General features: G+C 41.4%; 1 long non-coding RNA gene across 2 annotated transcripts; it reads left to right on the plus strand.

Moving 5' to 3' along the window:
* The first annotated feature begins 73 nt into the window (after positions 1 to 73).
* On the plus strand, positions 74 to 23692 carry LOC119618319 (uncharacterized). Of its 2 annotated transcripts, XR_005234615.2 has the most exons (4): positions 74 to 279; positions 7796 to 7883; positions 22466 to 22541; positions 23091 to 23692. It is a non-coding gene; the product is annotated as an uncharacterized lncRNA (long non-coding RNA). The 2 variants fall into 2 exon arrangements; XR_005234616.2 differs by lacking the exons at positions 22466 to 22541; positions 23091 to 23692 and adding an exon at positions 8715 to 10783.
* Positions 23693 to 25248: the final 1556 nt, after the last annotated feature.

The raw sequence follows: 25248 nt of genomic DNA on the forward strand, positions 1-25248 counted from the left end.
GTGGGAGTATAGTTGCTTGGTAACCCTGCACTGACTGGGGGCTGTTACTCTCGGAGCTATACCCGGGAGGAACCTGCGTGTAAATGAGACCGCTGTCAGCAAGCCTACGCTCAGAGGATTTACCCGGTGCAGAGAGCTCCAAGAGAACACCAGAGCCCCTGGTATTCTGGTTCACTTGAATTTGTCCTCCTGCCTATTCCATATTTTTTTCACACATACAATCATTTGTTTGCAGTCTGGAAATATAAAACCATTCAAGAAATGGAGGCCCAACTATTGGTAAGAAACTTCTGATACACATTCAGTGTCTCACAATGTGTGTGGTAAGCAACTAAGTGATTTATCTTGCTCTCCTATGTCTGTTTGCTTCCTAAGTTGTGTGTCCTTCCCGTTGGATAGAATCCATCTGTTGCTCTGCTTACAGTGTGCTATGAGCATTTGAAGTTCAATGCTAATAGAGAGGAAACACTTTTAAAAAACGTGCCTTTTTTTCTTGTTTTTTTTTTTTTTTTTTTTGTCTAGCAATTCAGCAGTTATTTAGAAATATCAAACAATAATTCAGCAAAGTAAAAAACAATGGAGGCCAACGTTATCGTGGGCTTACTGTGGCTGAGGCATTATATTTTACGTGTATTGTCTCATTTGGTGGTCATAACAATTCGCTGTTGTATGTGTGTTTGTATGTTGGGAGGGAGGTCCTATTATTATCTCAGTTTTACAGATTGGAACCTGCAGCTTAGAGATGTAAAGTCACCTTCGAGGACACACAGTTAGTGATTTGCAGAGCTAGGATTGAAGCCAGGAAATCTTAATCACGATGCCATATGATATTGCTAAAATTACTTTAAATTACTTAGCTCAGTGAAAGGTAAGTTGTTTATAGCATACGTTGTTAATGCATGTCATGTAACGGTCCAGTATGAAAATCCAGATAACTCAACTGATCTCTTGGAAAGATGCTCAGAATAAAAGAACCTCTGGCTGTTGTTCATCCCACCCCCCTGCCAAAAAAAAACGTGGTTCAGCAAGAAGGTTAAGAACACGATCACTTTGCAATAACACGATATCACTTTATGGCAGAATTCTGGGTCATCAGAATTTTCCCTGGATCATTAATAAAGCACTGCTTGTCCAGACAACCCATGCTTATTGGTCCCTCTGAGGGAGAAAAGAAAAAAGGAGGGGAAAGGTCGTAGAGATGTATGAAAGAGGACCTTAGGGAAAGAGACCAATCAGGGCTTCTCTCTGTCCTGGTGGAAATGAGCGCCAGCTCCTTTTTTGTTCCTGCTCTAAGTTACTTGGCATCCTTTTCTTCTCTCTCTTGTTTCTATTAACCTCCCTCAGGGCAGAATGATAGTCACAACAGCCAATTAGGGAGACACTGAAGGAAGAAGGTGCTCCACAGCTCCTTCATTGTCCACAGAGAAACAATCACCTCAGTGGGAAGGTGGTTTTAATTGGCCTTATTCCTTTCTTTTCCTCTCCTTCCTCCCCGTCAATACCCTCTCAATCAAGCTCCTTGGCCTAAAGCTAGTGAGTTACCGGGGAACCAGAAAAGCACTAATAAGCTACAACTCAGGTGGTTTGAATTATTCTACAGGCAAAAACTCAAGTATTCTTCTGGGATTTGCTAGCTCTCGCTTCTAAGCCCCATATGTACAGCAGTGTTTCCAAGGTGAGCAAGTGGACCACCTGCATCAAGGTCACCTGGGAGCTTGTTAAAAAAGCAGATTCCTGGGCAAGGCCCCAGATTCATGCAATCAGAATCTCTGAGGGTGACACTGGGAAGTCGGCATTTTTAACAAGCTCTCCTGGTTGTTCTGGAATACATCATAGTTTGAAAACCACTGCCTTACAACTTGCAAAGTGCTTTTACATACATCACTAGACTCAAGCATCAAATTCTTCAGAGGTTTATTTTCTTATTCCCCTTTTTGTGTTGCTGGTATTTTCCTCTCTAATCACCCTAACATCTCAAAATCAGTAGGTCCTCTGTTAAGAAGACTGAACAAACCAGAGTCAATTTCTCTGCCAAAGATGACAATAAAAGGAAAATAAAACAACCATTATAAATCATTTAAGACAGGAAGATGACTTCTAGTGGGGGACTCAGTCTTAACCGACTCTGCATAATTTCTGGAGCAAGACTGAGTTCAAACTCTACTTTGTCACTTTGCCTTAGCTTCCTCGTCTGTAAAACAAGGGCAATAAAGCACTTACCTTATAGAGTTGTTGTTAGGGTTAAATGAATTAATAAAGGCAAAGTGCATAGAATGACACCTGGCTCAATACTAACAGCTGGCTGACTAAGATAGCCAGAATGGCAAGTTGAAAAGCTACAATTCTGAGCTACACTGAGATAGTTTACAAAACTTAGGTATTATTGCTATGTTTTGTTGTCTTCAATAAAGACATAAGAACAAATATTAATAGACTGAATATTAAGAAATGTCATAGTATGCCTTTTGTCAGAATTTCTCAACTTTGGCACTGTTGACACTTTGGGCCTGATGACTCCTTGCTGTGGAACAGCTGTTCTGTGCAATGCAGATTTTTAAATTTTTTTACCAGCATTCCTGGCCTCTACTGGTAGCATTCCACTGTTTGAGATGACCAAAAATGTCTCCAGACATTGCCAAAAATCCTCGGGAGGGTGGTGGTGCAAAATCACCCTTGGTTGAGAATTATCTTACATCTGACAGTTTAAGACTTCCCACAGAAAATAATGTTTAGGCTTAGTCTTGTAGTATATGTAGAAGTTAAAAATATTAACTATTTCCTATGTGCCAGGCACTGCTCTGCATTTTTTATGCATTAATGCATTTAAGGCCAACAACCTTGTGAGCCTAGGTTAGCCACTACCATCCTTTTACTGGACAGGAGGAAACTGAGGCACTGAGAGATTAAATAATTTGCCCAAGGTCACACCACTAATGAAGATGCAGAGCCATAACGGGTGGCAGTTTTGCTCCAGACTCTGTAATTCTCACTTTCAGGCAAGGTAAAGGAGGTAAATGAAGTGTACAGAAGTGAAAGAGCTCTGAACTGGGGACACCCTAAAAGTCTGCATTGGATGGAATATTCTATGCGAGGAGAAAAGTGGCAGGATGTTAGGCTATGCGGCCAAGGGGGAACCCGTCATGAAGGAAGTCTGAGGTCCCCTTGGGAATGAACGTTTTTCTGTGGACAGTGGGGAGCCACGGGAAGGAGAGGGGCCTGATCAGATTGTTTTAATAAAGTCAATCTGGCCTAGGCCAAGGGGAAAGGCTAGAAAAAGGAGAGACTCTGGTTTTGTATAAAATTAAAACCGCCAATATTTACTGTCACTTTTTCTTTCCAAGATACTAAGAAAAAACCCAAACCTTAAATAGCAGAAAAGATACAGCTGCTCTGGCCTATATGCAGAATCCTTTACTACTATCTTCTGCATGATATACATCTGTGTTTACTCAAGTCCCAGATTTAATTGGATTTAAATAAGAATCTGAGCACAGTCACCCAGAAGGCCTGACATAAATAGAAGAGTATCAAGGGGTCGGAGAAGACACATCCTGTCTGCTTCTATAGAAAGCAGATTCAAGGATTCCCCACCTGCATCTTCTTCCCCCTCCTGGTAAAGAGCTGCTCCTCATGTCACTAAGCAACAAATGTGCACTTGGGGAGTCCACATCTCATCACTCCCACTCCTTCTCTCTCCTCAAGAAGCCAACTAAATGCTATGGTTTGGATTTATTTCTCTTGTTATCTTTATCAAGCATGATACAAATGCTTTGTTCTACTTTTGGCTCTCACAAAGAGCCTGTTTCATCATCAACATAATTGTAAAGCTAAAATATGGTTGGGACGTTTGCCATCACTTTGCAGATTTAGGTTGCCAGGCACACTTGCAGAACTGAATTCTTTGTTTTCTAACTACAGTTGCCTGCCTGCTTTTCGAGGAAGCTCATAGTAGGTGAGAAGTAACCCAGTATTGTGTCCTCATGATCTGAGCATAAAGGCTTCATATGCTCAGGGTTAACTAGGTCTCTTTTAACCATGACAGTATATTATGCTTTGAAGAAACATAAAAATAATTAAAATATTAGCCTCTAATTCTGCCGCATAAAATAAGACTAATCGTTGCTAAAATAGTGAAATTGAACTCTATGTGGCAACGGTATTTTTCCCTTATACTACCACTCCAGAAGTGTAGTATTAAGGAAAATGGAATTATCCTCTTAGAACTACACTGTAAACTACGTCATTGTTCAGGTGAGAGATATGCAAAATCACCCTAAGAAACACAGGGACTCAAGAGTGAGCAAGATGAGCCTCATTTGATTGAGGATATTCATATATCTAAAGACTTAATGAATTAATTAGCCTGCGGATGGTGGAGCATAAACCCAGCAGAGTCACTGGGGCAAATACTGGTTGTGGCCATTAGGAACTGTCCATTAGAGGCTGTGTCTTTTCAGACTCCTCCAAATATTTACTTGTAGAGGAGGAGGCACCCAGCTATCACAACCTGATGCCCCTAAACATTTGAATCCTGCAATTAACTCCTCTCTGCTCTGATTCCATCTCTACCCAGCAACTTTCTGATGACAATTTGGCTTTCTGTGTAATTTACCCATGGGAAGAATACAAGTGTTTGGCTACCTTGGTTGTTATTGTTTCTCAGTGAAAATTAACAGTTGCATGCTATGTTAGAGACTTGAACCTCCTAGGACTTAGTCAGCATGAATTAGCACCCACTAATTGTCAGGGTTTGATAAGATGGGGTGTCTGGATGTGTCAGGCTGTTGGCAGGAAGATAACTCATTCAAGTTGTGGCTCTTTGTGCGACCAGCAGTCTTCTATGGCCACACCTTGACGGCCACACAAGGCTTTCTTGTGACCCGTATATAGATTTCCCACCCTCTGGGCTTCAATTCCATTCCATGGTCTGCCCATCTCAACAGTCAGAAAATCCTAGGAGCTCTCATTTATTGCTATTCCTCATACTTTGTTTTTAGGGTTTGTGTCCTCATTTGCCTTTCCAGACCAGCAGTTCCCAAAAGCCAGTGTGGGAACCATCTGTATCAGCGTGACCAGTCTGTAAAGATCAAGCATAGGAATGCCAGGGCTCCACTCTACATGTCCTTTATCTGAGGTGGCGCCCAGGAATCTATTTATTATGCTCCCTGGGTAATTCTGATAAGGAGCCACATTCCAGAATCCCTGTCTAGATAAGTGGTTCCCAAAATTGGTGATGCGATAGAATCATTCTTAGAAAATGTTAATGCCCAGGCTTTACCCCAGACTAATTAAACCCTAGGCTTTTTTGGAGGTGAGACGTGGGCATGGGTGTTTGTAAAACACTCTCTAGATGAGTCTAATGTATTGTGAGTGTTGAGAACTTTTGGCTCAGAACTGTGATTCTCAAAGTGTATTACCTGGAAACAAAATATAAATTCTCAGATTAACTAGACCCTCTAAAGCAGCAACCCTGGGGAAGGATCCCAGCAATCTGTGGCTTAAGCCTCTCTAGGTGATTCTGAGGCTTCATTGGCTTAGACTGTTTCGCAGAGCCTCCTCACTGACTTTCTGTGGCTAGTCCCTCTTTTCCCAGATACATCCTCCACAATAAAAATATTTTCGCCTTGTCACCCTGCACTCAAAAGCATCCAGTCACTCCATACTGCCTGCAGACATCCTTTGCCTGGCATTCATGCCTTCTCTGGTCTACCCCAACCCTAGGCTTCAGTTCACTAGCAGAGTAGGAGAAACCAGACTTGCTGACCCCGAGACAGTGGTTTCCCGTTTTGCTTATGCTGCTCCTTTCGTAAAAATCCTGGCCAGGTGCTAGTAGCTCATGCCTGTAATCGCAGCACTTTGGAAGGCCAAGGTGGGCAGATCACCTGAGGTCAGGAGTTCAAGACCAGCCTGTACAACATGGTAAAACCTCATCTCTACTAAAATTAGCTTAGTGCAGTGGCATGCACCTGTAATCTCAGGTACTTGGGAGGCTAAGGCAGGAGAATTGCTTGAACCTGGGAGGTGGAGGTTGCAGTGAACTGAGATCACTCTAGTGCACTCCAGCCTGGGTGACAGAGTGAGACTTCTTCTCAAAAAAAAAAAAAAAAAAAAATTCTGGAGAAGCGGGAGCACGTTTGCAAATGCCATAATCCCTAACCTGGCATTGTTCACAGAACAGGAAGTCCTTACACATTTGCAGCGTATGATTGTGTGAGTGTAGGCGTGAGTGAGAGATTGTGTGCTTGTCTTTAACGCGCCTCTACTTAATCTATCGCAGGTTCTCCATTCAGTCTGGAGAACAACTCACCTGAACCCTTTTTGTTTGTTTTTAAGCACTTAAGCCCATCAGAGCATGTGCAATATTCGGTTCCCACATTAAAACAATCAGTTTGGCATGAAAAGTTCCTTGGGGATGGGTGACTGGAAGGAGGCAGGAGGGGACTCCTGGGGTATGGATAATGTTTAATTTCCTGATGGGGGTGCTGGTTACATGTGTTCTCTCTACAGGAATTCATTACATTAAATACAGTAATTTGCATTTTCTGCCTGTGTGTCTTACTTCAATACAAAGTTACCAAAAATCTTTTCATGCAGTTGTTCTCCAGCTTCTCAAATTCTAATTTGACCAGAGCTTATCAAGCGTTGGTGATGTGTCAAGAACAGGGCTGGCTGCTTTCATATTTTATTTGATTTTTACCCTCATAACTCTGAAGTGGGAACTGGCATTATTGCTTTTGACTCATGAGGAAGTGAGGCTTGCAGAAATGATGAAACTTACCAAGTTCACACAGGTGGCCAGTGTCAGGATAAAACTGGAATCTAGTTATCACATCACAAAGTGCTAGTCTTCCTTCTGCTTCACTATGACTCTTCAAGAGAAGTCTTTAAATGGTGTGTATTAATAAAAAAATTACAATGATTTTGTTTTTTATTAGAAATCATCAAAGAAAGCATTAAGTTGCCTTCTTAGATTTTTTTTTCCTTTTCTTTCTTTTTTTTTTTTTTTTTTTTTTTTGAGATGGAGTTTCACTCTTGTTGCCCATGCTGGAGTGCAATGGCACTATCTCAGCTCACTACAACCTCCACCTCCTAGGTTCAAGCAATTCTGCTGCATCAGCCTCCCGAGTAGCTGGGACTACAGGTGACCGCTACCACACTTGGCTAAGTTTCGTATTTTTAGTAGAGACGGGGTTTCACTATGTTGGGCAGGCTGGTCTCAAACTCCTGACCTCGTGATCCACCCACCTCGGCCTCCCAAAGTGCTGGATTACAGGTGTGAGCCACTGCGCCCGGCCCTTCGCCTTCTTAGTTTTCATTCCAGATATTTTGTTTTCCTTTGTCTCTTTGTTAAGATGGAAACTGATCACTAGTGTAAGGCAGATTTTAATGTTGGGCAGTTGAAGCATTGTTTAAAAGTGTGGCAGAGTCCTGGAAGTCCCTTCAGCACCAAGATGACCCTGGAGGTCCCTTCTGCATCTTCACTGCCAGATTTCAGGGGGAGAGGCCAGAAAAGCCAGGATGGTAAGAAAGGAATGTGGGGGTTTTGGGCAGCAGCTATTTAGTAACTCCACAGAAGGATTTCAATAGTGCAGCTCCTGGTGTAGGCTGTGCTACTGTGTGCAAGGAGAATACCAGCCCTGGGGTGAGTTGAACCTAAAGCAGAATATCGTCCTGCCCTGCATACACACCTTTGATGATGAGAGACTTTTCTCAAGGAAGAGTCTTGGCTTTACAATTGGCCATCTTGACAGTAATGTACAATTTGTTAAGAATTTTTCTTCACTAATGTCTACAGGCTTCCCGATTATTCTACAAACTCTATGAAATCCTTGTTCTTCGTTGCACAATTAGCTGTGAAACAGACAGAGGTTACCTACAGTAAGGTAAGTGTGAAAAGGGGTCCTTCTGCCTGTGAGTGTAAGGCAAGAAACAAAAAGGAAAAAAAAGAGAAATGTTGTAGAGTGGAAAGCAACGAGCAACTGACACCAGGAAAGGTCTCCTGTGCCCCACAGTGTATTAATCATTTTTACATATTTGGTGCCACTGTTACATATTGCTTTAATAACAGAATAAATGCTGAACATGAAACAAAATAAAATTGTTTAAGCAGTGGAAAAGGATTCAGGCCTGTGAGCTCAACCCAACGTTGTTCCCAGTGAACTTACTTGGCAATCAAGAACAATATATGACATCTCTGCTGTCTCAAAATTCCCACATAGTACATAGTTTGGAATGCTTGGAAAAAGCTGTCCTGGTCCCCAACGAAACCCACATGTTACTACTGATTTTCTTATATCCTCCAGCCACCAATTAGAAGTTAGAATAAAAACAAGAGAGCAATTAAAAAAATGGTCCTCCAGACAAAGTAGACCATGTGGCTGCTTACTTAACACTGATTCTTCCTTTCCTTTTTCTAAGAAAACCTTAAATTTCATTCGAGTGTGTAGCTCACTCCTACTTCAGAGGGAATCTCGATTAGTTAGCTAGCGCCGTCCAATAGAAATATGGGAAGCCATATATGTAATTTAAAGTGTTCTAGCAGTCACATTTTTTGAAAAGTAAAAAGAAACAGGTAAATCAATTTTAATAATGTATTTTATTTAATCTATCTGAAATATATTGTCAATATAATCAATATAGAAATTATTAATGAGCTATATTACATTTTTTTCATATTACATCTTTAAAATCCAGTGTATCTTTTTCACTTACAGTGCATGTCATTTTGGACTAGCCATATTTCAAGGCTAGTGGCCACCATATTGGACATTGACGGTCAAACCCAATTCACATTCCCCTGACAACTACGCTTGGTGTGAGGCCTCTGATGGCCCAACTAGGCTGACAGCAAAGATCTTTCCTGTTGGAAGATCATCATTCTCTCTCCTGCTGGCAAAAACAAGAAAGAATAAAGGTCTGATTAACCCATGAGCTTTCTTGAGATTTATGAGAGGAACCAGGCTTTGGATGAACGTGACATTGAAATGAGCAGGATGGAAAGAAAAATCCTAGGGGTTTGGTGACCATACTGGGCTGCTGATTAAACATGGAGTTTGCCCTGACTCTGAACTTTCCATTTAGTGAAATGATAATTGTCCCAATTGTTTAAACTAGCTTATGTTGCTTCCAGCTAAAAGAGTGCCAGCTATATACAATGTGCAAGCTGACATGTTGTCATGCTCTGACCCTGATGAACACATCCCCACAAGGCTGTGACGTAGTAGGCGAAGAACTAACCTGCATGGGATTGGAAGGGAGGGGGAAAACAAAATCAAACCATATGGAAAGCAGGAATCGCTGCATTAAATATCATTTTTAAAATGTACAACATAATAGCCATATGTTTAAGTCAGAATCATCTGCAAAGCACGCATGTTCACTTTCTGTTCCAGAGTCAGGCGTCTGAATTCTGTGAGCAAAGCCTAGGGAAAAAAACTAAACCTATGCCAGATTTACAAGAATAGTTATCTTTATAAAGACCATATAAACTAGAATACATAGTTGCAAAGCTGAAGGCAAAGCTATTCAATAAAACCAAAGCAAGCAGCTTTCAAAGAGATCCCTTCAAACGTGTGGTTCTACATTTCCCACCTAGTGCTAAGTAAAACATACATTTCAATTAGAATTAGAGTCTACTTCAGGAAGTAAATTATTAAATGACCTAGCACATTTTGACGCTTTTAAATGCCCAAACTCCCAGCTGTGGAGAACAATGAGTCTTTAATGATAATTTATTCCCCTCTTGTTCCCATGATTGCTAGATAGCCAGGGGCCCTAGATACTTACTGGGTTCCAGGGACCCAATGTAGGCATTGTCAGAGGAGGATGCCAATTAGCAGGTTTGGTTTCACAAAGAAGCATCGATTGCCCTGAGGTGAAAAACTCTGTCTCAGAGAAAACACCCTTGAACTCGAACTGTCTTTTTTGCTCATCATTAGAAGTCAGCAAAGGATTTAGCCTCTCTCTTACCAATTCATTATCCACACCCTTCAGAAAATAAATAAATAAAGTAAAATGTTTTCTCTTATTATGAAGGTGACAATAAAGACAGTGAGCTTATCACATACAGAAAAGATAGTGACCACTTTCTACTAGTTTTAATGGCACTATCACTGCTTCCAAAAATTGCCTTAGGTCACTTACCGCCCCTAGAGATAAACATCTGAGGATTTTGCACAACGGCCTTAATGGGTGTTTTCAGGACAGCATAATTACCTGGGGCTTGTAAGAGTGAAAAGCATCAGCCTCAAGGTTACTGAATAATGTATGCTCTATTAGAGAGAGATAAAGAAGAACAAAAATCCAGTCACCATATGAATTACAATTTTATTATCTTTTTCATTCATTTAGTATTTCATTCAACACATTTGAAAGCATTTATTATGTACCAGGCACTGTACTAAGCACTTTAGATTCTAGTATGATTAAGACAGCAGAGTTAAGACACCCATTGAGATGTTCACAGTCTAGGTGGGGAAGGACACGGACAATGAAGAATACGCAAACCATTAATTCCCAGAAAGGAGTAGGGTTACCTCTGGGCCCCTGAGGAGGCCAATGAAGCTTTGCCTGTGGCCTTTAAGAGCTTTTCATTTTTCTCAGCAGCAGTGATCTGTCCATTCTATACTTTTTTTTTCAGTCTTCAAATATTTTATTACATTTCTGGCTACATAGTGAATTCAGTGTCTTCATATTGACTGGTAGAAGATGAGAAGAAATTTTTCCTTTGCTTGGAAGTAACCATTTTTGGGTTGCTAAAGTCAATATTTAGCCCCTTCCCTGAGCACCCGCTCCCCTCAATCCCTAAGCCCGGGCACCCATATAAAAATAAAAATAAAACTTTTAAAAAAGTAAGTCTATATTTATTCATAAAATTATATCCTAGTCTTAAAGAGGCTCAGATTTCAGAGCCAGACTGCCTGGATTTGAAACCCAAGCTCTACTCTTACCAAATGTATGATGCTGGCAGGTTGTCAAATCTCTGTGTTCCTCAGTTCCTTCACAATTAAAATGAAAAGTTCATAGGATAGTATAGATGTATAAATATAAGTATAGGCTTATTATGAGTATTGAACAAATTGACATACTAGCACCAGGCATACAATATAAATGGTATTATATCTCAATACAAGGGACTTATATTGCTACTTAGTGATTAGATTTGACAATCAGTAAGGAAAATGAATTTAAACGTAACTAGTTCTGGAAAGTCCTTTGGAAGTGACCTTTTTGGAGACCCACAGCCCACCTCTCAATATATCCAGCACTGTCAATTTTTCCTTCAATGTTAAAACAAATTGTTGATTTCTCTGATTGAACATTAAGTAGTATAGCAGGTTTGCCTGTAGGGACCATGTCACACCAAAAGACCACATTTTAAAACAGCTTCATGTTGACAGGCACCAAGAACTGAGCCTGATCTGAGAAGAGCAGACTTGCTTTTCATCTCATGGTCATTTAGTGAGATGGCAGGCCAGAATTGTGACCCAATTTAAATGATTTGTTTCCTTCTCTTTGACCAACTCCTCCTTTCATCTGTTTTTACCAAGACGGAATAATTGAATTTAGAAAAATTAAATATAAAGCAATGACCTTTTACTAACATCTTGAGGTACAACCCTTATTAATTTTCATTTGGGAAAGGTAAATCAAGTTACGTCATGTAAGACATAATAGTGCTTCTCAGATAGCTGAATAGGAATAGCACTGGTCTGCAGCTCCCAGCATGATCGACACAGAAGATGGGTGATTTCTGCATTTCCAACTGAGGTACCTGGTTCATCTCACTGGGACTAGCTGGACAGTGGGTGCAGCCTAAGGAGGGTGAGCCAAAGCAGCCAGGGCATCGCCTCACCTGGGAAGTGCAAGGGGACGGGAGATTTCCCTTTCCTAGCCAAGGGAAGCCATGATAAGCTGTACCTGGAAAAATCGGACATTTCCTCCTAAATACTGTGCTTTTCCAATGGTATTAGCAAATATCACACCAGGAGATTATATTCCACACCTGGCTTGGCAGGTGCCTCACCCCCGGGGCCTTGCTCACTGCTAGCACAGCAGTCTGAGATTGACCTGTGAGGCAGTAGCCTGGCAGGGGGAGGGTCATCAGCCATTGCTGAGACTTGAGTAGGTAAACAAAGCATCCAGGGAAGGTCGAACTGGGCGGAGTCCTCTGCAGCTCAGCAAGACCTGCTGCCTGTTGACTCCATCTCTGGGGCCAGGGCATAGCTGAACAAAAGGTAGCAGAAAGTTCTGAAGACTGAAACATCCCTGTCTGACAGCTCTGAAGAGAGCAGTGGTTGTCCCAGCATGGCATTTGAACTCTGAGAACAGACAGACTGCCTCCTCAAGTGGGTCCCTGGCCCCTGTGTAGCCTAACTGGGAGACACCTCCCAGTAGGGGCTGACTGACACCTCATTTAGGCAGGTGCCCTCTGGGACGAAGCTTCCAGAGGAAGGATCAGGCAGCAATATTTACTGTTCTGCAATATTTGCTGTTCTGCAGCCTCTGCTGGTGATACCCAGGCAAATAGGGTCTGGAGTGGACCTCCAACAAACTCCAACAGACCTGCAGCTGAGGGACCTGTCTGTTAGAAGGAAAACTAACAAACAGAAAGAAATAGCATCAACATCAACAAAAAGGACGTCCACACCAAAACCCCATCTGTAGGTCACCAACATCAAAGACCAAAGGTAGATAAAACCACAAAGATGGGGAGAAACCAGAGCTGAAAAGCTGAAAATTCTAAAAACCAGAATGCCTCTTCTCCTCCAAAGGATCGCAGCTCCTTGCTGCAATGGAACAAAGTTGAATGGAGAATGACTTTGACGAGTTGACAGAAGAAGGCTTCAGAACGTTGGTAATAACAAAGTTCTCCGAGATAAAGGAGGATGTTCGAACCCATTACAAGGAAGCTTAGGAAGATTAGACCAATGACTAACTAGAATAAACAATGTAGAGAAGACCTTAAATGACCTGATGGAGCTGAAAACCATGCACAAGAACTATGTGACTCATGCACAAGCTTCAGTAGCTGATTCAATCAAGTGGAACAAAGGGTATCAGTGATTGAAGATGAAATCAGTGAAATAAAGAAAGAACAGAAGTTTAGAGAAAAAAGAGTAAAAAGATGTGAACAAAGCCTCCAAGAAATATGGGACTATGTGAAAAGACCAAATCTACATTTGATTGGTGTACCAAAAGTGACGGGGAGAATGGAACCAAGTTGGAAAACTCTCTTCAGGATATTATATAGGAGAACTTCCCCAACCTAGCAAGGCAGGCCAACATTTACATTCAGGAAATATAAAGAACACCACAAAGATACTCCTCGAGAAGAGCAGCCCCAAGACACATAATTGTTAGATTCAGCAAGTTTGAAATGAAGAAAAAATGTTAAGGGCAGCCAGAGAGAAAGGTCGGGTTACCCACAAAGGGAAGCCCATCAGACTAACAGCAGATCTCTCAGCAGAAACTCTACAAGCCAGAAGAGAGTGGGGGACAATATTCAACATTCCTGAAGAAAATAATTTTCAACCCAGAATTTCATATCCAGCCAAACTAAGCTTCATAAGTGAAAGAGAAATAAAATCCTTTACAGACAAGCAAATGCTGAGAGATTTTGTTACCTCCAGGCCTGCCTTACAAGAGATCCTGAAGGAAGCACTAAACATGGAAAGGAATGGCGAGTACCAGCCACTGCAAAAACATGCCAAATTGTAAAGACCATCGATGCTAGGAAGAAACTGCATCAACTAATGGGCAAAATAGCCAGGTAACGTTATAATGACAGGATCAAATTCACACATAACAATATTAACCTTAAATGTAAATGGGCTAAATGGTCCAATTAAAAGACACAGACTGGCAAACTGGATAAAGAGTCAAGACCCATCAGTGTGCTGTATTCAGGAGACCCATCTCACGTACAGAGACACACATAGGCTCAAAATAAAGGGATGGAGCAAGATCTACCAAGCAAATGGAAACAAAAAAAGCAGGAGTTGCAATCCTAGTCTCTGATAAAACAGACTTTAATCCATCAAAGATCAAAAGAGACAAAGAAGGCCATTACATAATGATAAAGGGATCAATTCATCAAGAAGATCTAACAATCCTAAATATATATGCACCCAATACAGGAGCACCCAGATTCATAAAGCAAGTCCTCAGAGACCTACAAAGAGACTTAGACTCCCACACAATAATAATGGGAGACTTTAACACCCCACTGTCAATATTAGATCAACGACACAGAAAGTTAACAAGGACATCCAGGACTTCAACTCAACTCTGCACCAAGCAGACCTAATAGGCATCTACAGAACTCTTCACCCCAAATTAAAAGAATATACATTCTTCTCAGCACCACATCGCACTTATTCCACAATTGACCACATATTTGGAAATAAAGCACTCCTCAGCAAATGTAAAAGAACAGATATCACAACAAACTGTCTCTCAGATCACAGAGCTATCAAATTAGAACTCAGGATTAAGAAACTCACTCAAAACCACACAACTACCTGGAGACTGAACTACCTGCTCCTGAATGACTACTGGGTAAATAACAAAATGAAGGCAGAAATAAAGATGTTCTTTGAAACCAATGAGAACGAAGATGCAACATACCAGAATCGCTGGGACACATTTAAAGCGGTGTGTAGGCGGAAATTTATAGCAATAAATACCCACAAGAGAAAGCAGGAAAGATCTAAAATTGACACCCTAACATCACAATGAAAAGAACTAGAGAAGCAAGAGCAAACACATTCAAAAGCCAGCAGAAGGCAAGAAGTAACTAAGATCAGAGCAGAACTGAAGGAGATAGAGACACAAAAAACCCTTCAAAAAAATCAATGAATCCAGGAGCTGTTTTTTTTTTTTTTTTAAAGATCAACAAAATTGATAGGCAGCTAGCCAGAATAATAAAGAATAAAAGAAGAATGAAATAGACACAATAAAAAATGATAAAAGGGATATTACCACCAATCCCACAGAAATACAAACTACCATCAGAGAATACTTACTATAAACACCTCTACACAAATAAACTAGAAAATCTAGAAGAAGTGGATTGTTGGGAGCAAGCCCCCCAAAATCCAGCCATAAACTGGCCCCAAAACTGGCCATAAACAAAATCTCTGCAGCATTGTAACATGTTCATAATGACCCTAACGCCCAAGCTGGAAGGTTGTGGGTTTACAGGAATGAGGGCAAGGAACACCTGACCCACCCAGGGTGGAAAACTGCTTAAAGGCATTCCTAAGCCACAAACAAAAGCATAAGTGATCTGTGTCTTTAAGGGCATGTTCCTGCTGTAGTTAACTAGACCAACCTATTCCTTTAATTCTGCCTATCCCTTCGTTTCCCATAAGGGATACTTTAAGTTAATTTAATATCTATAGAAACAATGCTAACGACTGGCATGCTGTTAATAAATGCATGGGTAAATCTCTGTTTGAGACTCTCAGCTCTGAAGGCTGTGAGACCCCTGATTTCCCACTTCACACCTCTATATTTCTGTGTGTGTGTCTTTAATTCCTCTAGCACCACTGGGTTAGGGTCTTCCTGACCCAGCTGGTCTCGACAATGGATAAATTCCAGGACACATACACCCTCCGAGGACTAAACCAGGAAGAAGTTGAATATCTGAATGGACCAATAACAGGCTCTGAAATTGAGGCAATAATAAATAGCCTATCAAAAAAAAAAAAAGTCCAGGACCAGACAGATTGATAGCCAAATTCTACCAGAGGTACAAAGAGGAGCTGGTACCATTCCTTCTGAAACTATTCCAATCAATAGAAAAAGAGGGAATCCTCCCTCACTCATTTTAGGAGGCCAGCATCATCTTGATACCAAAGCCTGGCAGAGACATAACAAAAAAAGAGAATTTTAGACCAATATCCCTGATGAAAATCGATGTGAAAACCCTCAATAAAATACTGACAAACTTAATCCAGCAGCACATCAAAAAGCTTATCAACATGATCAAGGTAGCTTCATCCCTGGGATGCAAGGTTGATTCAACATACACAAATCAATAAATGTAGTCCATCATATAAACAGAACCAATGACAAAAAAACACATGATTTTCTCAATAGATGCAGAAAAGGCCTTTGACAAAATTCAACAGCCCTTCATGCTAAAACTCTCAATAAACTAGGTATAGATGGGACATATCTCAAAATAATAAGAGCTATTTATGACAAACCCACAGCCAATATCATACTGAATTGGCAAAAACTGGAAGCATTCCCTTTGAAAACTGGCAGAAGACGGGGATGCCCTCTCTCATCACTCCTATTCAATATAGTGTTGGAACTTCCAGCCAGGGCAATCATGCAAGAGAAAGAAATAAAGGATATTCAGTTAGGAAAAGAAGAAGTCAAATTGTCCCTGTTTGCAGATGACATAATTGTATGTTTAGAAAACCCCATCATCTGGCCAGGTGTGGTGGCTAACGCCTGTAATCCCAGCACTTTGGGAGGCTGAGGCAGGTGGATCATGAGGTCAGAGATCAAGACCATCCTGGCTAACGTGGTGAAATCCCATATCTACTAAAAACAATAATTAAAAAAAAAATTAGCTGGGCATGGTGGAGGCGCCTGTAGTCCCAGCTACTCGGGAGGCTGAGGCAGGAGAATGGCATGAACCCAGGAGGCAGAGCTTGCAGTGAGCCGAGATTATGCCACTGCACTCCAGCCTGGGCAACAGAGTAAGACTCCATCTCAAAAAAAAAAAAAAAGCAAAGTAAAAAAAGAAATCCCCGCCGGGCGCGGTGGCTCAAGCCTGTAATCCCAGCACTTTGGGAGGCCGAGATGGGTGGATCACGAGGTCAGGAGATCGAGACCATCCTGGCTAACACGGTGAAACCCCATCTCTACTAAAAATACAAAAAAATGGCCGGGCGCGGTGGCTCAAGCCTGTAATCCCAGCACTTTGGGAGGCCGAGACGGGCGGATCACAAGGTCAGGAGATCGAGACCAGCCTGACTAACACGGTGAAACCCCGTCTCTACTAAAAAAATACAAAAAACTAGCCGGGCGAGGTGGTGGGCGCCTGTAGTCCCAGCTACTCGGGAGGCTGAGGCAGGAGAATGGCGTAGACCCGGGAAGCGGAGCTTGCAGTGAGCTGAGATCCGGCCACTGCACTCCAGCCTGGGTGACAGAGCAAGACTCCGTCTCAAAAAAAAAAAAAAAAAAAAAATACAAAAAAATTAGCCGGGCCTGGTGGCAGGCGCCTGTAGTCCCAGCTACTCGGGAGGCTGAGGCAGGAGAATGGCCTGAACCCAGGAGGCGGAGCTTGCAGTGAGCCGAGATAGTGCCACTGCACTCCAGCCTGGGCGACAGAGCAAGACTCCGCCTCAAAAAAAAAAAATAAAAAAAAAAAAAAAAAAAAAGAAAGCCCCATCATCTCAGCCCCAAATCTCCTAAAGCTGATAAGCAACTTCAGCAAAGTCTCAGGACACAAAATCAATGTGTAAAAATCACAAGCATTCCTCTACACCAATAACAGACAAACAGAGAACCAAATCATGAGTGAACTCCCATTCACAATTGCTTCAAAGAGAATAAAATACCTAGAAATTCAACTTAGAAGGGATGTGAAGGACCTCTTCAAGGAGAACTACAAACCACTGTTCTACAGAATAAAGGAGGACACAAACACATGGAAGAACATTCCATGATCATGGATAGGAAGGATCAATATTGTGAAAATGGCCATACTGCCCAAGGTAATTTATAGATTCAATGCCATCCCCATCAACCTGCCAATGACTTTCTTCACAGAATTGGAAAAAACTACTTTAAAGTTCATATGGAACCAAAAAAGAACCCAAATTGCCGAGAAGCTGGAGGCATCACACTGCCTGACTTCAAACTATACTACAAGTCTACAGTAACCAAAAAAGCATGGTACTGGTACCAAAACAGATGTAAAGACCAATGGAACAGAACAGAGGCCTCAGAAATAATACCACACATCTACAACCATCTGATCTTTGACAAACCTGACAAAAACAAGCAATGGGAAAACGATTCCCTATATAATAAATGGTGCTGGGAAAACTGAGTAGCCATAAGTAGAAAGCTGAAACTAGATCCCTTCCTTACACCTTATACCAAAATTAATTCAAGATGGATTAAATACTTAAATGTTAGACCTAAAACCATAAAAACCCTAGAAGAAAACCTAGGCAATACCATTCAGGATATAGGAATGGGTAAGGACTTCATGACTAAAACACCAAAAGCAATGACAACAAAAGCCAAAATAGACAAATGGGATCTAATTAAACTAAAGAGCTTCTGCACAGCAAAAGAAACTACCATCAGAGTGAACTGGCAACCTACAGAATGGGAGAAAATTTTTGCAATCTACCCATCTGACAAAGGGCTAATATCCAGAATCTACAAAGAAGTTAAACAAATTTACAAGAAAGCATCAAACAACCCCATCAAAAAGTAAGGACACTTCTCAAAAGAAGACATATATACAGCCAAGAGACACATGAAAAAGTGCTCATCATCACTGGTCATCAGAGAAATGCAAATTAAAACCACAATGAGATACCATCTCACACCAGTTAGAACAGTGAACATTAAAAAGTCAGGAAACAACAGATGCTGGAGAGGATGTGGAGAAATAGGAATGCTTTTACACTGTTGGTGGGAGTGTAAATTAGTTCAACCATTGTGGAAGACAGTGTGGTGATTCCTCAAGGATCTAGAACTAGAAATACCATTTGACCCAGCCATCCCATTACTGGATATATACCCAAAGGATTATAAACCATGCTACTATAAAGACACACGCACACGTATGCTTATTGCGGCAGTATTCACAATAGCAGAGACTTGGAACTAACCCAAATGTCCATCAGTGATAGACTGGATTAAGAAAATGTGGCACATATACACCATGGAATACTATGCAGCCATAAAAAAGGATGCATTGATGTCCTCTGCAGTAACATGGATGAAGCTGGAAACCATCATTCTCAGCAAACTGTCACAAGGACAGAAAACCAAACACTGCATGTTCTCACTCCTAAGTGGGAGTTGAACAATGAGAACACATGGACACAGGGCGGGAACATCACATACCAGGGCCTGTCATAGGGGTTGGGGGGAGTATTAGGAGAAATACCCAATGTAAATGATGAGTTAATGGGTGCAGTAAACCAACATGGCACACGTATACCTATGTATCAAACCTGCACATTGTGCACATGTACCCTAGAACTTAAAGTATAATAATAAAATAAAATTGAATTTAAAAAAATTTTAACAAGACATAATAGTGCTTCTATTCTGAGATGCAGTCTGTTACTATTCCCATATTCTTTCAAATGATAGCAATATTAAAACAACTTTGTATTACACTTCCCTGAATGTTAGCACAATCAGGCTACTCTTGTTGCCTTCAAAGAAGACCTTGACCCCAAACCACCACCATCTCTCACCCAGGTGGTGGCAACAGCCTTCTAACTGATCTCTCGGCCTCTAGTTTTGCGCCTCTCTTCCCCTACAAGAGGAAATGCAATAGCCAGAACAGCCTTACAAGGTCCCTTTTGTTCCACACCCTACAATGAGTCTCAATTCATTCTCAGTAAAAACCAAATGTCTTCCTTCTCTTTTTAATTATCGAAGTTCATTTTATTGTCCAGGATGTCGTACATCTTGAAATTCTATGGGTGCAAGAAAAAAATGTGACTGCTACTATTGTTGGGTGGAATGTTCATATATAGAGTGTGGCATCTATCTTGTTGGTTGATTGTGTTGTTCAAATCTTCTGTATCCTTACCCCAAACTCTCAATCCCCCCATTATGCTTATCACCTTCTAATGCAATATATGCTTACTTAATATGCTTAGTGTTTATTGTCTATCTTCCCTTGTTAGAATGTAAGCTCCACAAGGCATGCGTTATTGATTGTTTTGTTTCTGGATGTATCTCATTTTTCTGGAACAGTGCCTGGCACACAGGAGTGCACAATAAATATTCATTGAATGTTTGAAGAATGCTCCATCCCAACCAAAGGTAGAATAAACCAGTTACTTATCTATTTGTTTTGAGACAGGGTCTTGCTCTGTCATACATGGTGGAGTGCAGTGGTGTGATCACAGCTGACTGCAGCCTCAACCTCCTGGCTCAAGTGATCCTCCTTCCTCAGCCTCCTGAGTAGCTGGCACTACAGTCATGCACCACCACATTTGGCTAATTTTTTTTTTTTTAATTTTTTGTAGATACAGGGTCTCAATATGTTGCTCAGGCTAGTCTCAAACTCCTGAGCTCAAGGGATACTCCTCTCTCAGCCCCCAAAAGGGTTGGGATTATAGACATGAGCCACTGCACCCAGCCCAGTTATGTTTATTTCCATGCCTTTTCTTCCCTTTATTATTCTGTCTCACACACAAATATGTCTTTTAGTCCAATGTCCCACTGATATGATATCAATATATTTTACTCAACATTTTTTATTCTTATGGGTTATATACTTTTTAGTCTTAATATCATTTGAGGGTGTATCCAAGATTTGGGGGCCCTCTTCAAGTAAAAGAATGCAAAATTAAAAACACAAAAAGTGCTTGGAAAGAGGCTCTTCGGTCTCATTCATTCCGGCTATCATGTTGAGATGCAAGACACCACTGCCCTTTCTTTCCATTGTGGAAAGAATTTCAGATAGTAGCAAAGAGGGGCTTCCACCAATAGTTTCCTAGCATTAGCTATGATGTTAATGATAAACAAGATTAAAAGGGAAAGAGAAGAAGAAGCAAAAAAAGTAGTTTAATTCTGCCAACATGTAACAAATTAAAGTGATTTACCCAACCACTTAAGGTTAATTACAATGAAGCACAATATAGACCGTGAATGTCATTAGTGTGACAGATTCACTTTGGCTGCCACAGAAGCTAGCATTTGATTCTGTGCTGAGCTAAGGAGTTTCTTCAGCTTCTGGCACACAACCCAAAGCTTGCCCCCCTCCCTTTTTTTTTTCATTGTTATTAAAATCAATGGAAGACTGGAAGAGAGGGAGAGGAAGAATGAGAATCAAAAGCATGGAGGCATATAGCAATCTGAGGAAAAGAAGGGGTTGAAGACATTAATGTAGTATCTTTAGCCCCAATTGAGTTTCTGTTCATCTCCCTGCAATACCCATTCTCTATCCAAATAGTGATGTGGTGCTTTGTTTAATTACTTGTTTAATAGAAGTCTTCTCTCCTAGATTGGAAGCTTCCTAAGAGCAAGGGCCGCATCCACCTCCCTCCTGCTCTCCCTGCTACAAGTCCCCCTCTGTGTGTCCGGCACATTAAAGTGTTTCAATCAATAATTGATGTGTGAATTCCTTTTTTGAATGAATAAACAAATTGAAGAAAATTTGGCTCTTAGAATCCTCCACTTGGCAGAGCATCTCCTTATTCTTCTTGTTTTCTTTATTTCATTTATTTCTACACCAAGGATCTCTTCTGCTTCTTATGCCCAAGGCTGGAAGACTTACACCCCTGAATGGGAAAGTCCCTTATAGCAACTGCCTTCATCAAAACTAATTAGACCATAAAGACATCTATTCTGCACTCTCTCCTACCTATCACTTTCATTTTATTTGTAATGTGTTAATACATGCGGAGCAGGATAAATGAAAAATGTTACAATATGTTCTCTTTACCTAATGTGAGCATACATTTGGCCAAGTAACTGTGAAATATTTGATATTTTCACAGGGAAGCCAATGACTTTCAGTCTCTGAAGTTGGTGCTTTGGTTTATTTGACACATTTTCCATAGTCATGTTACCAGTAATTTTAGAGGTCCCAGGGGAAGAAACATTTTTCCTCCCCAAGTTCAGTAATTGTCATCTGAAGGTCTGAGAGCTGTACCACTTGCTTCTTGATTGTTTGGTTAGAGAAAAAGTTGTATGAAATGTCCTTTCTATTTTCAGAATATATATTTAACACAGAAAACCTGCTGGTAATTGTGCCAGCACTTAAGCTACTGTTTCTTTGAAAGGGCCTATTCTGTTGCATGTGCCTTCTAAATGTAACATCTTTAAAACTGGAGTTCAAAGGACTGCCTCTCCTTTCATTAAACTGTAGGGACTTTGGAATGCTGTAAATTCATGTTCCCAGTAATTCTGGTCCTGGACAAGTTTCCTCTTCAACACCCCCTGTCCTTTGTTGTCATCCCTCTTCTCAGCATCCTCCTGATGTCCAGCTTTGTGTTTCCTGCCATGAACATTTCCTGAGATCACTCGAGCGTACGTTCCATCTCCGAGAGAAAGCTGATGTGAATTAGTCATCCATGAATGCGATTATGGATGATAATAAGCCCTTCTCAGTTGAGGTATTGCAGCTTAGCGGGAGACTTTTGAAATATTATCACTTTGCACAATATGATTTTACCCAATATTCACAACAACCTTGTGAAGGAGAAGATGTGACTAGAAATATTTCCATTTGTAGGTGACAACATTGCGGTTCTGAAGAGTTAAGTGACTTGCTGATGGTGATGTTACAGGACCCCAGCACTTACCCAAAGGTAGCCGTTGGGTCAGGTTTCTGCACTATAGTCCCTTCTGTGGTCACCAGAAAGATGTTACAGGACCCCACCACTTACCCTTCTAGTTTCCTAAGCAGGTTCCTTTCTCTCTGTGTCCCTTGGAGCATCCAGGGGATTTGGCCCGCTTCTTTGTTCACTTTATACTGTCTACATGTGTTACCTTAGGTACATCTTTGGTTTAAACCATCATCTTTAGGTTGATGACTTAAAAAACCCAAATCCTGAATTTAGGTAAGTCTTTGCTGAATACCATGCTGGTGCACACAATTGCCTACAGGGTAACTATTCCGGATAGTCAACTATGACTCTAACAAGACATGGCCAACTCACTAGCCATCTTATATACTGAACATTTGTGTGCCCCCCACATCCATATTTTGATACCCTAACCTCCAAAGTGATGGCATTAGAAATTGAGGCCTTTGAGAGATAGTTAGGTTTAGATAATCCCAGGAGGGTAGAGCCCCTAGTGATGGCATTAATGCCTTTACAAAAGAAAGAGACACCAGAATGTTTTCTCTTTGTCAGGTGAGGATACTGTGAGAAGATTACCATGTGCAAGCCAGCAATTGGATCCTCACCAAGAATCAAATTTGTCAGCACCTTGATCTCAGATTTCCCAGCCTCCAAGACTGTGAGAAATAAATGTCTGTTGTTTAAGTCAAAAATACTGGTGTTTGCTATTTTGTTATGGCAGCCTGAGCAGACTACAAGATGCACTCCCCACCTGCTACCCTCATTTATTGCTTACAATAAGAAATTCAAACTTTGCTATTAGGCCGTTTTCTAGTTTTGTCACCTATTGATCTACCCGACTATAGTTTGGATATTTGACCCTTCAGACTTCATGTTAAAATTTGATCTCAACGTTAGAGGTGGAACCTAATGGAAATGTTTTGGTCATCGGGGTAGATCCCTCATGAATGGCTTGGCATCATCCTTGTGGTACTGAGTTCTCACTATATTAGTTCCCATGGGAGTTTCCCTGAGAAATGGTTGTTGAAAACAGCCTGGCACCTCCTCCTGTCACTTGCCTCCTCTCTCACCATGTGATCTGCACATGTTGGCTCCCCTTCACTTTCCACCATGATTGGAAGCTTCTTGAGGCCCTCATCAGAAGCAGATGTTCTCACCTTGCTTCTTGTACAGCCTACAGAACTGTGAGCTAAATAAACCTCTTTTCTTTATAAATTACTCAGTCTCAGGTATTTCTTTAAGCAACACAGACTAAGACAAAAAATTGGTATCCAGAAATGGAGTGTTACACTAAAGACACCTGAAAATGCAGAAGAGGCTTTTGAACTGGGTAATGGGTAGAGATGGGAAGAGTTTGGAGGGCTCAGAAAAAGACAGGAATTTGAGAGAAAGTTCAAAACTTCTTAGAGATTAGTTAAGCAGTTGTGATCAAAATGCTGATAGAAATCCTGTCAGGAAAGGCCATGCTTATGAGGTCTCAAATGGAAATGAGGAACTTACTGCAAACTGCAGCTATCACCTTTGTTACACCAAGCAAAGAACTTGACTACATTGTGTGCATGCCCTTGGGCTTTGTGGAAGGCTGAACTTAAGACTGATGACCTAGGGTATCTGACAGAAGACATTTCTGAGCAGCAAAGGGCTCAGGCTGCTGTGTGGTTACTTCTAACTGCTTATGGTAAACTGGTAGAGAAAAAGCAAACAGAGTGGAAAAATTTGGAAAATTCACATCCTGGCCATGTGTTAGAGAAGAAAAGAGCATTTTCAAGAGAGAAGTCATAGGGTATTGGGAAGCAAGCACTTGCTAGAGAGATTAGCAGAGATATAAGGCAGGCAGGTGCTAATAGTCAAGACAATGGGAAAAAGATCCCAAAAGCATTTCTGAAATTTTCAAGGCTAAGCCTCCCATCAAAGGCCCAGGGGCCTAGGAAGACAGAATGGTTTCAAGGGCCAGGCCCAGGGTCCTGCTGTCCTTTGCCACCTGGGCATTCTGCTCTCCACATCCTGGCCACTCTGCCTCCAGCCACAGCTCAAATGGCCCCAGGTACCACTGGAGCCACTGCTCCAAAGGGCACAAGCCATAAGCCTTGGCAGCTTCCATGTGGTGTTAGGTCTGCAGGTATGCAGAGTGCAGGAGTGGTGGTGGAGAATTGGCACCTGCCACCTAGATTTCAGAGGATATAGCAGAAAGCCTGGGTGCTCAGGCAGAAGACTACCATAAGAGAGACTACTTCTGTGGAAAGTCCCCATGTCAAGACAACTAGGACAATGCTGAGCAGAAATACAGGATTGGAGCCCTCACAGAATCCCCACTGGGGAACTGTCTAGTGGAGTTGTGGGAGCAGGGCCACTACCTTCCAAACCCCAGAGTTATAGAGCCACTGGCAATGTGCACCTCCAGCCTGGAAAAGCCAAAGGCATTTAACTTCAACCTGTGAGAATGACCATGTAGGCTGTGTCTAGCAAAGCCGTGGAAACAGGGCTGCCCAAGGCCTTGGGTGCCCACTCTTCTCACCAGTGTGCCCTGGATACAGAACATGCAGTCAAGAGGGATTATTTTAGAGTTTTAAACTGAGTATTTTAGAGTTTAAAGTATTTGCTCTTCTGGGTTCCATACTTGCATGGCCCCTGTTACCCCTGCTTTTGGCTATTTCTTTCCTTTTGGAGTGGGAATGTCTACCAATGTCTGTTCCATCACTGAATCTTGGAA

This window comes from Chlorocebus sabaeus, chromosome 4, assembly GCF_047675955.1.
Source record: "Chlorocebus sabaeus isolate Y175 chromosome 4, mChlSab1.0.hap1, whole genome shotgun sequence".
NCBI lineage: Eukaryota > Metazoa > Chordata > Mammalia > Primates > Cercopithecidae > Chlorocebus > Chlorocebus sabaeus.